Raw genomic sequence first — 13,138 nt, forward strand, 5'->3', positions numbered from 1 at the left:
TTCACTGCTGGTAGCCTTTAGGTTTGAGTCATCACTCATTCCTAAGGTGTGTCCTTGGCCCATTGAGTGCCATTGTCCCACAGGGCCTTGCTGATGTGCATTTCCATAGGCTGGGCTCTGCCCACTGCTCAACCACATTCAGAGAAATATTCAGTATCTACACAGATTCCTAACTACACACACAGACATTATACAATCATATGACTAGTGTACATAGGATCAGCAGACAGTAAGCTCCTACTCAATACCTCACATGGCCCCCTTCTATACCATTTTTGGGGCCAACACCCCCACCTATGGGTGCATCAGTGATCTGGCTGCTCCCCTCAAATCCAGTAACGTGACAGGAGTGGAGGAGATTTTGCCCCAATCAGGACTTGGGGGCAGGGAAGCTGCATGAAGCTTCCTTCATCCTGCCCTGGCCCTGCGAGGAGCCTGCGGCACTTTGCAGGGCAGGAAGAGGCTTCCCACACTCCTCCGCCCCCAGACCCTGATTGGCCTGGGGAGGGAGGGGATTGTGCCAAGCCTCTTCCAGGGCATGGGTGCCTAGTGGGAAGGGGGGCAAAGGGGCTTCCCCCACGCACAGACCAATCATGGTCTGGGGGTGGGGTAGCCCCACCTCTTCCCACTTAGGCCCTGCCCTTTCCGGGGTGGCCTGGGTCTACTTCAAAAAGTTTTTGAAGTGGCCCCTGAGAAAAAATTATTGCCCGCCCCGCCTTAGAACAATGCTACTTATTGAGTGTCTTGTACTGGCATGTTACCTATTAGTTATACAAATCCATACAGACATACATCACTCTCAAAACATCCATCCTCATTTACACTTTTACCCATCCTAGTCTCCTCCACTTACGTCTCCCATTCCTGCCCATATCCCTACATTCCCCTCAGCTCTCTCTGTTGTCCAAAAAGCGTGAAATGCAACACAAGCCTGTTACATACAATCATTGATACAATACTCAAAGTTTTGTGGAAGTAAGATTGGTATAAACAGAATTGATTTTAGATTAAATATCTGATATAGAATCTATATCATAGATTGGCATAATAATGAGCTAAACGATATTAAAATGGAAGGTAATGTTAGTAATTGTGATCACCAGAAATACATTTTGATTGGTAATTTTGATGGAGTGAATTTGCCACCACTTTTTGGCCTTCCATTTTGAGTGGTCCCTTGAGAATCTTTTTAAGCTAAACTCAGCCTCATCATTATGGTCACTACCATGCTGGGACTCCAGAATATAGTATCATACTTTTGAGCCTTCCTTGTTCTGATTAGACCACGGAATCTCCAATACAAGTCAGATTCTCTTTCTAACCATCTGGATAGTTTTTGTCATCACTAATTCACTAATGAAACTATGCAACATTGACCATCAAATGCCTTTATTAGTATAATTCATGTGTATCACAAATTATGGATCTGCTCTGAGGATTAGTTAAGTGTGTGTGTAGGATAGGGATGTTAGCAAGTAGTCGACTGGAGTATCGACTACTCGTTTTCCTCCCCACCCTTCCTGCTTTTCATAGAGGCATTGGGGGTGGGGACAGGAGCCAGTGCTGGGGAGAGCCAGCTTAAAAGCCAGTGCCCCCTAGCCTGCCTCCCCTCTCCCTCCTCCCGCTTCCCCCTGCCTGATGCCTTTGATAGAGGCAGCGGGAGGGATAGGGGAGGCTGCTGTGAAGCAGCCTCTGTTCGCAGTGGGCCAAGGTTCACTATCGGCAGAGGCTGCTCCAGCAGCAGCCCCTGGCTGCAGCTAGTCTTGGCTGCCATGAACAGGGGCTTGTGCCACAGCAACCTCTGTTCACGGCAGCCAGGGCTGGCTACGGGCAGGGGCTGCTGCTGGATGGAGTAGTCCCGGCTCACGTTGGTCCGGGACGCTGCACCTCTGCATTTTAAATGTAGTAAGAACCCAGTGGCTCTTACTAAATTTAAAATTCAGAGAGCTAGCACAGGGTGGCTACGAGCCAGCACAAGATGGGACTGCTCAGTCCTGGCTCGACCCAGCTCCTGGAGCTACCCCCGCTGTGGCTCTGCAGAGCCGTCCTTATTGACTAATCATGTAGTTGATACAAATTGTATCAACTACATGATTACTCAGATAACTGCAATTTAACATCCCTTCCGTGGGAGGGAGAGAGAGAGAATAAGGAACTTAACTCTTACAAGAAAGAAAAAAAGTGAAGTTGTTTAAACTCAGGGACTAAAATAACCTTGACACTGTGCCCCTTCAACTAGACAACAATTCATGCATACTATAAGTCTTCCATATACCCAGGCATCTGGATAAACCAAGGACACATTAATGAGGTCTGCCTATATTCAGAATAATCTAGTTGTTGGTACATGCAGCACCTTCTCCTTACAAAAGCTTCAAATTAAACTGTCTTGGTACAAAAGTCTTATTAAAGGTCTTCACAAATACCATCAAGCTTTACATCTGATTACATGCTATTTAGACCTAAATCAAGTACTGATATTCTGCTCTGATGGTAGAAATAGTAAAATTTTCAAACACTAACACAAATATTCCCATCGCTTTTATAATAGAGCAGGACTGACAAGACGTATTTAGATCTCGAACTGGGTTACATATAAACCAAGGTTCATTGTTTAAGTTCAAGGATAATCAAGAGTAGTGTTTGTTTTTGTGCTAAATGACCCCAAACTACTGGAGAAGTTTGAGTACCCGAATGGCAAAGATGTTGCCATGTAAGGCACCCTTTCTATTAAGTGTGGAAGGATAACACCCAGAGACCACCTTTGCACCAAGTGGTCAAGATGGGCTGGCCCATCCAATAGACAATGGACTCTTGGCCATGTAAGCACTGATCAAATCTGCACACTCCTTTCTCTGGACCCAGTTCTCCAAATCTACGGTTTGAGCCTTCTGCCTTTGAGTTTTGCTACTGACTTCAATTGGAGCAGGACTTTATCATATTCCCTGTCCCCAGCACCAATCCTGCAAGGTTCTCAGTATCCTGAAGTTAACAGATATTTAGACTACTCAGCACCTCTTAGAGATATCCAGCACCTTGACCCCCAATATTCCTGATATCCCACCCCTAAACAATGACACACCTGAAAGAAAAAATACAGGATTCTTACAGTGTTGAAATATATTTTTTAAAACCTATATTAACTCACAAAGCCTTTTCCCATAAGGGTATACACTAACCCCCTATGTGAAAGTCTCTTGCCCTAAGGAAAGAATTCTCTCATACATTTTTCAAATCAGCACCCTTAATCAAGGCAGCAGAGAGGTGCTGGCAGTTTCAGACTGATGAATATTAATGGTATCAGGAATATTTCTACTTGCTCTTTGAGCACTTTTGTAAAAAAAAAATCTATTTCACTCAGATGAGAAGCTAGAGCACCTAGTTTATATTTCAGCATTGCTATTTTTAGAGTCTCAAGTGGTTTAATATTCTGAAGTAGCATTTCAAGGAGAAACTTGCAAGAGCAAGCACAGTGTGGCAGCCATTTTAATTTAAATGAAGCCGTGATTATTTAAATTTCCACTTTATTTTCCTATGTCTACAAAGGTAATCTACATGGCTCCGTCGACAGAGCCATGCAGTGTAGACATACCCATAGACTAACAAGATTTGTTGGAGAAGAGTCAACATGGCGTTTGTAAAGGGAAATCATGCCTCCCCAGTCTATTAGAATGTTTTAAGGAAGTCAACAAGTTGTGGACATGGGTGACCGGGTGATATAGTCATTTTCAGAAAACCTTTGTTAAGATCCCTCAGCAAAGGGTCTTAAAATAAGCTCTCGTGGGATTAGAAGGAAGTTGCTCTCCTGGATCAGTAACTGGTTAAAACATAGGAAATAAAGGATAGGAATAAATAATCAGTTTTCAGAATGGAGAGTGGTAAATATTGGTATTTCCTAGGGGATTGTATTGGAACCAGTACTGCTCAACATATTAATAAATGATATGGAAAAAGGGGGTAAACAATGAAGTGACAAACATTTCAGATGATACAAAACTACTCAACATTGTTAAATTCAAAGCAGGCTGCAAAGAGTTACACCAGAATCTCATAAAATTGAATGAATGGGCAACAAACTGGCAGATGAAATTCAGTGTTGAGAAATGCAAAGTAATGCACATTGGAAAACATAATCCCAATTATACATACAAAATGGTGGAGGCTAAATTAGCTATTACCACTCAAGAGATCTTGGAGTCATTGTGGATGGTTCTCTGAAAACATCTACTCAATGGGCAGCAGCAGTCAGAACAAGTAAACAGAATGTTGGGAATAATTAGGAAAGGGATAGATAATAAGACAGAAAATATCTTATTATCTCTATATAAATCTTTTGTATACCCACTTCTTGAATACATGCACAGATCTGGTCACCCCATCACACAGAAAAATGGAATTGGACAAGATACAGAAAAGGGCAACAAAAATGTGATATGGAATGGTTTCCATATGAGAAGAAATTAGTAAGACTAGGACTTTTCAGGTTGGAAATGAGATGACTAAGGGAGGGATATGATAGAGGTCTATAAAATTATGACTGATGTGGAGAAAGTAAACAAGGAAGTGTTATTTACTCCTTTCCATAACACATGAATGAGGATCCTACAAAATTAATAGGCAGCTGATTAATAGGAAATAGAAAACTAATAAAAAAGCTGGCTCACACACTATCTTCCACAGCCTAATGACTTAACCAACCAACCAAGCAAACAATGGGTATTTATAGAGGTGCAAATTGTTCTTATCCACCTCTTGTAACCTGAACAATCTAATTCACTTTTTTTTTTACTCTTTTTTTCTTCCCCTCCCTGTCTTTCCTCATTCTTAGATCTGGACTTTTAATAATCCAGTCATCTGAAGAACAGATTGTGCCCATGAAAACTCATGATACCATCTACATGTTTTGTTAGTCTTAAAGATGCTACTAGACTATGCGGGGTTTTTTTTTTAAACAAAAGGAAGTTCATCACACAACACATAGTCAACCTATGGAATTCCTTGCTAGAGGATCTAATGAACACCAACAGGGTTCAAATAAGAACTAGATGAGTTCATGGAGGATAGGTCCATCAATGACAATTATCTAGGATGTGCAGGAATGGTGTTCTTTGCCCCTGTTTGCTGGGAATGGGCTACAGGGAATGGATCATATAATGATTATCTGTTCTGTTCATTTCCTCCAAAGTACTTGGCATTGACCACTGTAGGAAAACAGGACACTGGGATAGATGGATCATTAGTCTGACCCAGTATAGCCATTCTTAAGTTCTTAGCATAAATGAGTTACTCCGTGGTAATCCAGAGATACTGGGAATATTTTGCTTAAATGATTTGTGTTAAAAGTTTGTATGACATGGCATCAGGTCACTGCAGGAAATCAAACTGGTACCCGCTTTGGATATTTTAGGATAGGAACATCCACAAAAGTATAATCACAAACTTGCCTTGGCAACAACTTTACATATATGATATACTGAGATCATTTATATACAGGCAGTCCCCGGGTTATGTACAAGAAAGGGACTGTAGGTTTGTTCTTAAGTTGAATTTGAATGTAAGTCGGAACTGGTACATATTGTAGGGGAAATTCTAGACAAACATTTCTCCAGAGCTCAGTTTTATTCTCCCACACTTCACTTCCCTCACTCCTTTATTCTTAAGCTGAGGTGTCTGCTGAGAAAAGCCATTCTGCGTCTCCCTGATCTGCTGGGGGAGGAGGGGGGCGCTAGCTTCGCGTCTCCCTGGTCTGCTGGGGGGAAGCAGCTAGTGCGGGGTTGCCTCATCCCATTTGTAAGTAGGGATCCGATGTAAGTCGGATCCATGTAACCCGGGGACTGCCTGTACTTAGCTATAATAAGGACACCATAATATTATTAGAGTGAGAAGTCAGTTATGGACAAAAGAGGCCAGGAATTTATATAAATGTCCATAGCAGTCACCAAACCCTACAATAAGCCATACCACCATCAAGTCTCAGGATCTTGACTATTGGACTTCTTTGGCATGTCAAAGACAGGTTAGGAACCCCTGGTCAGTATGCATCCCACCACAAGGTCTCCATGGGAAGGAAGCGAATATGTGTAAGAAGTGGTGCAGGACATCAGCCTGATATTACACCATGGTGACTTTCTCATTTGGTTTGGAATGTTTGTGTTTTCACACATTGTGCTAATAAAAGCTTTGTTTTCCCCTTAGTAAGAGTGTCACCATTGTGCATGTCAGGTTCCTAATCAGACACTGAATGTAATGACTTGAATTCTATTGTGCCTGACCCTGGAATTAGAACCTTTCAAACCTCAGAAATGTAATCAGGGATGAATTGAAAAATTTTATCAGTCATTATAATCAATAACCACTCAACAAATCAGACAACACAAAAGCCGCATCTTGGAATTTTCAAAGGAGCCTCAGAGGGGTGGGCACCAATTTCCATTGAAATCCAGGGGGATTTGGGAGCATAATTCCTTGGGCTAATTTGAAAAGTCACAGAGTAGATTTATTAAAACTTTGTTTTCAGTACACTGACCTAGACTGGACCAGATTTTCCAGGGGTGTAAACTGGTGCAGCTCCATTGAAGCCAGCTAAGGATAGGTCCATTCTTACTCATCCTGTCCTTGATTGCTGTATAAGAATGTGGATTCCATGCATGGACTCTTAGGGTATGCCTAGACTGAATCACTGTTTCAGGATACTGAAAGTATCCTGAAATAGCAACACCACATCTTTAAACGCATCCACTATTTCCTGAAATAGCAGGTGCACTATTCCAACATCCCTATAACCCTCGTTCCACAAGAGTTAAGAGATGTGTTGGAATAGAGCCTTATTTTGAAATTCAGCTCCAAATTTCAAAATAAGCTTTTTCAACCTAAACTAGAAATAAGCTACACAATTTGCGAAGTGCAAATTTCATATCTTATTCCAATAGAAGGGTGCTGTCTAGATGTACCCTTAGAGAAAATTACCTCTGCAATCTTCTCTTAATGAATGCCATCCATTACAGATGCAGCTATATGAGATCTTTTCTTAAAAACTTAACACTGAAAATCATTCTAATCTCATATCATATGGTTCTCCCTTTAAGTGACTCAAGTCAATTTTCCTAGATGCCCCATAATTTAATTTATCAAACTCAAAGACTGCTGTCCCATTCATAATAGCTAAAAACAGCACACTGGAAAATGCTAGAGTCATTGGCCTGGAAAAAAATAATAGGTAATCTCCTGACATAGGTCAGATCATGACTCTGTACTCTGAAAAAAACCCCATCAGTTCAGTTCAAAATGGAAGAGCTTAATTAGAAATAAAAGTTCAAGGTCAGCTACTGTATATCCATATTTATTGTATCAACTTATATTAGAAATGCAGGGCTGGAAGGAACTATGAAAAGTCATGCTGTCCAGAGCCCTGCCTGAGCACAGGACCAAGTGTATCTTGATCATCCTGGACAGGTTTTTGTCTAAGCCTGTTTTTAAAATTCTTCAATGGCAGGGATTCCACCGCTTCTCTTAGGGCATGTCTACACTTGCACCCTATTTTGAAATAGGGATGCAAGTGCAGACATACCCTTACTATGACAATTCAAATTCCATTGACAGCAGCTCCATGGTATCAAATGAGGAAGATTTCAAAAAGCATTATTTATTCATTGAAAAGAAGGAGCTTTGCTGCAAGGATTCTCTCTCCCTCTTCTTGCCTCTCCCATACATAATCAACTTCTAGGCTGGCAACAACAATGGTACTAGCTTCCTCGGTCCTGGAAGAGTTGACAAGAGTGACGTATCACAACCCTAACATTACCCTCTGCTTCTGCCAGTGGCATTGAGCTAGTCTCAAGAAACCCTCTTCACACTGTAATGTAGTCCTGGAGCTCCAGCTTCTGCATGAACCAGCCAGAATCCCACCAGAGACTCCTGCAACTCAGCTCCATCACACCACACACAGTGTGATTGGTGGCTTCAAGCCTCATTTTGGCCATTAGCTTACTAACAAGGAATAGTCAATATGCATTCCAAAATCTTTTGTGAAATCTGCAGGACAGTATTTTGTTACATCTGAATCGTTAGTACATTTTTATCTCAAATTCTCTATTCTTCTGCTCAGTAGATGGACTTCAAGGGTCACATCAGTATCACTATTTTTCTCCTCCTTCCCTATGATTCTTCTTCCCATCTGTGGGACTCCCATTTCTCTCTTTTGCTGTGCTCCTCTAAGTCCACAGTTTCTCCTTCATCCCATTCACTCTCACCCCTTGTGTGCACTCACAACTCCCTCCTTTATCTTGGGTAGTCTCTTCCAAACACCCCCCTTCTTGCCAAAACTGTCCTTTGACCCCACCTGCCTCTAACCAGTATTCCATCTCCCTCATACACTCTATATCCACAGTCCTGAAGTGGCCTGTTCTTGCACTCATGAATGCCTTTCCTTCAGCTCTCTCACCCCTTACTTGATGTTGTCTTCTTCCCTCCAAGGTGCTCTCACCAACATTACTAATAACCTCACTTGCCCAACTGTCTTGGCTGATCATTCTCTTGGATGTACTGAAGTACAGTGCTCTCCCACACTTTCATCCTCTACTGGGGTCTTTGCTGGCAGATCACTGTGGAGGCTCCATATAGGTATAAAGGTCTACAAACATACATGAGCTCACAGCATTTCCTTGATAACTCCCTGATTGCTCCTACCGCATCTTCTTCCAGGACTGCCTGAATTTCCTGTTTACAACAGGCTCTTACCTCCTTAGTAAATACCCCCTTGTAGACACCCTGAATATTGGCTCTAAACATTCACAATTAATACCATGCTCTTCATGATACTAAGCCTCAGATGAAAGAGAAAGGAGTTCAGGGCCCAGCAACACTATATAAATAGAGATATTATTTAAAAACTCATCATGACATTCAAGTTCTTGGTTTAATAATGATCACATGAGAAAAATGCACAAAACTTGTGATCTCCATAATAACGGTCCCAGATTCCACTTGCAGAATAAGAAGAAGAAGAGAGAGACTTATAACTGATAATAGCTGCTAACCTCACTGTTAGATCTGACATCTTGCAGATAACGTGCTGTTAGGCACTGGAGAGTGGATTTCATCACCTTGTGTTGACGCCAATGTTTCCATGACTAGCTCTGAATATGTGCTATATTGCTAACCAAGGGTCAGCCATGTACAGTACACTTCTTATTTTGCAGGCTCCCATTCACACTTTCTGACCTGAACATTCATAGCTATATTGCTTTACACAACATTCCTTGGCACTGGAAAATATCCAAGCAACCTGACTGGCATCAGGCATAACTCAGGATTCTATGAAAATTCTGCCATGTCACTTGAATGAGAAACAATTATTCTAGACATTAAACCACAGACTTTTTCTATTAAATGGAAAAACAAACTCTTGACAGAAATAATTAGCCTTCTGACATGACAGGCACCGCTTGGGATGGTGCTTTCTCCCATCTGGCAGAGCGTTGTACTTCAATAGAAAGTTGATGTTTTATTCAGCTTGTGCATAATTCACCACACATATGGTCTTTAGACTGTGTGCCAAAAGCATACTTCAGACTGTCTGACAGTTTAAATCCACATTCTTATCTGATTATGATGACAAGTTACATAAATCCCATTCAAATGCTTCTCTCTAGTCAATCATATATAAATAAATATAAATAAAAACACATACACACACTCAAGTAATGTTAAGGGGGCAACAAATTCAAAGCAAGAATGTTTTAAGTCCATGCTGAAAATCAGAGGGCACACACAATCTCATCTCCACTTGTGAGTGATGGCCAAAGAATCTGGCCAGCTTTGAAAATACACCAATTTATTCTAAAAAAAACTAACAACAAATATTCAGGGCCAGCTCCTCAACCAATGTAAATTCCATTAAAATCTATCTCCTCAGCAGTCCAGGCTTCCCCCAGCTCATCAAACCTTCCTGCACTACTCTACATTTCCATACAGTACCACGTCAAATTAAGCAACTCCAGCTTTATGTTTAAAGGCACTTGAAGGTTTGGTCCCTGTATGCAATAAAATGACCTAAAGTTCTGGGACTAAATGATTGCTGGTATTGAAAAGTCCCTAAAATTCAATTATTTCAGCACAGACAAACCACACAAGAACAATTTATCACAAGATACAGTTTGTTAAATTCATGAAAGTATTTGGACCTTACACTGACTACCAAGCTGTATAAATCTCCCATCTTTTAGAAAGTCTTCTTTAAATGTGTGTATTATTTGAGAGAGTTTGTCTGTCTGGTTGTTCAAGAACTTCTCCTAATGGTAAGAGTTAGGACCATCAATTTGGTATACAGTTTCCTTTTATCATAACGTAAAGCAAAATCAGGGTTTGGTTGTGTCAGGAAGATGCTGGGAATGGGATTGCTTCTCATAAAACCACACAGAAAAGAGACCAAAGCACCAGGCAGGTGAAAAGGGCCGGCTGGAGGTCCACCCCGCCCCCCCAGGATTGGTCCAGCTCCAAGCCCCCCACTCCCAGAAGCCATTTAGGGAGATTGAAGCTCCTTCTCTCAACAGTTTTGGTTGTTCCCCTTCATTAGGGAGTGAGGGGAAATTACACAGTTGGCTGCATTCCTCCCTCTGGGGAGCGTAGGTCTCAGATGAACCAGAGGCTGCACCCCTCCCCTGCCGTGCCTGCTGGAGATGCAGTGGCCATGGAAAGGCACTTCTCACCTGGCCCCAAGCTACTGTGGTGAGAGTGTGTGGTAGTTCTCTCCCCCTATGCAGCCTGCATACTGAACCCCCTAGCCACAGCCCCAACCCAGAGCAGTGATTTAAATGAAGCATGTACATTTTAATTTTATTTTCCAAAAAACAAAAATGAATTAATGCCGCGTGTGTGTGTGTGTGTGTGTGTGTGTGTGTGTGTGTGAATTACAACTTTAATGGCCTCTATTAGCATTTTAGCCTTTCTTAGCATACGAATTCTAGTTTAGTCCTGCATAATATCTTCCCAAGCTCACGTTGGAGTCACAGGTCAACATTACAAAGGCCTCAATTGATAGTTTAATGGGGTTTAAATCATGAAACATAATGCATTAGTCACCTTCATTAAGAAGGATTATTATGATCATCAAAAGTTTCTGTGGGATTTGACACTTGATACTAAAAAGACTTGAAAACACTGAAGACATATGGTGGGTTCACGAAACTGTTAACACTATCCTAGTTTGGGTTCTTAATTTCATTGTAATTGTTTTTTTAAACTCCACAGGGTGAAGCTTATATTTCCCCTGAAGTGGGAGACAAAAGGATTTATCCTAAAAAGTCTTCTCCATCTAGGTTCCACCTCTGGCCCTGGAGTTATTCACTAACAACAGGGCCATATATCATTGGAGGCAATACCATCATACCAGCCCCTCCATAAATTTGTCAAGTCGAGTCTAAAAATGAATTTTTTTGCACCCCCTATGTCCCCTGGAAGGCTGCTCCAGATGGCTGGAAACCTTCATCTAATTTCAAGTCTAAATGAATTGGTAGCCAGTTTATAGCTATTTGTTCTTGTACCAACATGGCCCTTTAGTTAAATAATTCCTCTCCCTCCCCAGAGTGTATCCCTTTGATGAATTTATAGAGAGTAACCATCTCTTCACTCAGCCTTTGTCTCATTAGATTAAACAAGCCAAGCTCCTTCAATCTCCTCCTATAAGGTAGGTTCCCTACCCCTCTCATCATCCTAGTAGCACCAGCTGCAGTTTGAATTTATCTGTCATAAGCATGGGAAACCAGCATTACACACAGTTCTACCTTGCTTTCCAACCCCTCCACTTCTGCCCATCTCACCAACCAGTCACCCTTTGACCTCATAGCACATAGCAACCCGGGGTAAACCCTACAAACATTCCACACATCCCACAGCACAAATCCCCATCTCCCTCACATTGCTCCAAAGCTTGCCCAACCTTATGTGGCTTCATGAGGGATGTTTTGTGCAAATGAAATGCATTCAGGTCCCTCCCTCTCCTCCACTGTGTCTATTCATATTAATATCCCTCTCCTGTCCCAGGAGGTGAGCCTGTATTGCTTCCTACGGGTACCCAGTGTTTCACGGCAGCTCACTACCACCTGCCATTAGTATGAGGGAGCCTCATTCATGCCTCCCATGAGTCAGTTCCACAGCTCCACTTGTCACAGGCAAGATGAACTCTTCTCCTAGGTCTCACAGCCCTGCTGTTACTCTATAGGTTAGTGAGTGGCATACCCCAATCCTCAAGCTCTCTGTGTGTCTGCCCCTGGATTGTTGAGACCCTAGTGTACTGGTCACTGACAGTATTCATCGATCCACTGCTTCCAAAGAAACAGTACCTTTCAACTTACCATTTCCCCCTCAAGGCCCTGCTGAGCTTACCACACAGCACTTAAATAAGATTATGTTCGATTTTTTCACTGTAAATCTATCTACCAAAACCAAAGAATCAAATAGCGGCAAGTAGAAGTATTAGAAATAAATATCCACCTATACAATAAAACTATAACATGCATTCTAAATCCTAGACTTAACTAGTTACCCATGTCCAGTAGAGTACTGCTCCCTCAAAATCCTTGCAGTGCATTACAGTCAGGTTAGATGCAATCTTCCTTTCATGAGACAAGCCAGCTATCAGCGTACGTTCTAGCTCAAGGCCCCTATGTGTTTCCTGACATTGCAAGATGCACCAGAACAATCCTTTGACTTTATTCATAAATGGGACCTTCTCCATACACAATGTTTGTTTCACAATGTAGATTTTCCTTTTGTAGAATTCACATTCTCTTACTTCACTGTGCAAATAGGTACTCTGAGACATACAATACACACCTGACCAGACAGGTAGATGTTTTAACTCTTGCCTAAAAAGATTACAACCAAGTTATGTCACCTCCTGGTTCCAGCCTTCACTCCAAGATCTCAACACCATAATTCAGTTTAAATACTTCACTCCATAAGTCATGCAAAGTTTAAGACAACCTGTAGGCTAGATGATACCCTTTGGAGAACTATTATGCATATATCTGACCTAAGGGCTTCCTGTAAACCTTATTCACTACCTGTGCCTTCCATCTGTTGGCATCAAGGGGTCCCTGGGCCACAGAGCCCAAGACCAGAGAATTCTAGACCACCAGAA

Source organism: Pelodiscus sinensis, chromosome 3 (genome assembly GCF_052426305.1).
Source record: "Pelodiscus sinensis isolate ZL-2025 chromosome 3, ASM5242630v1, whole genome shotgun sequence".
Classification (NCBI taxonomy): Eukaryota; Metazoa; Chordata; order Testudines; family Trionychidae; genus Pelodiscus; species Pelodiscus sinensis.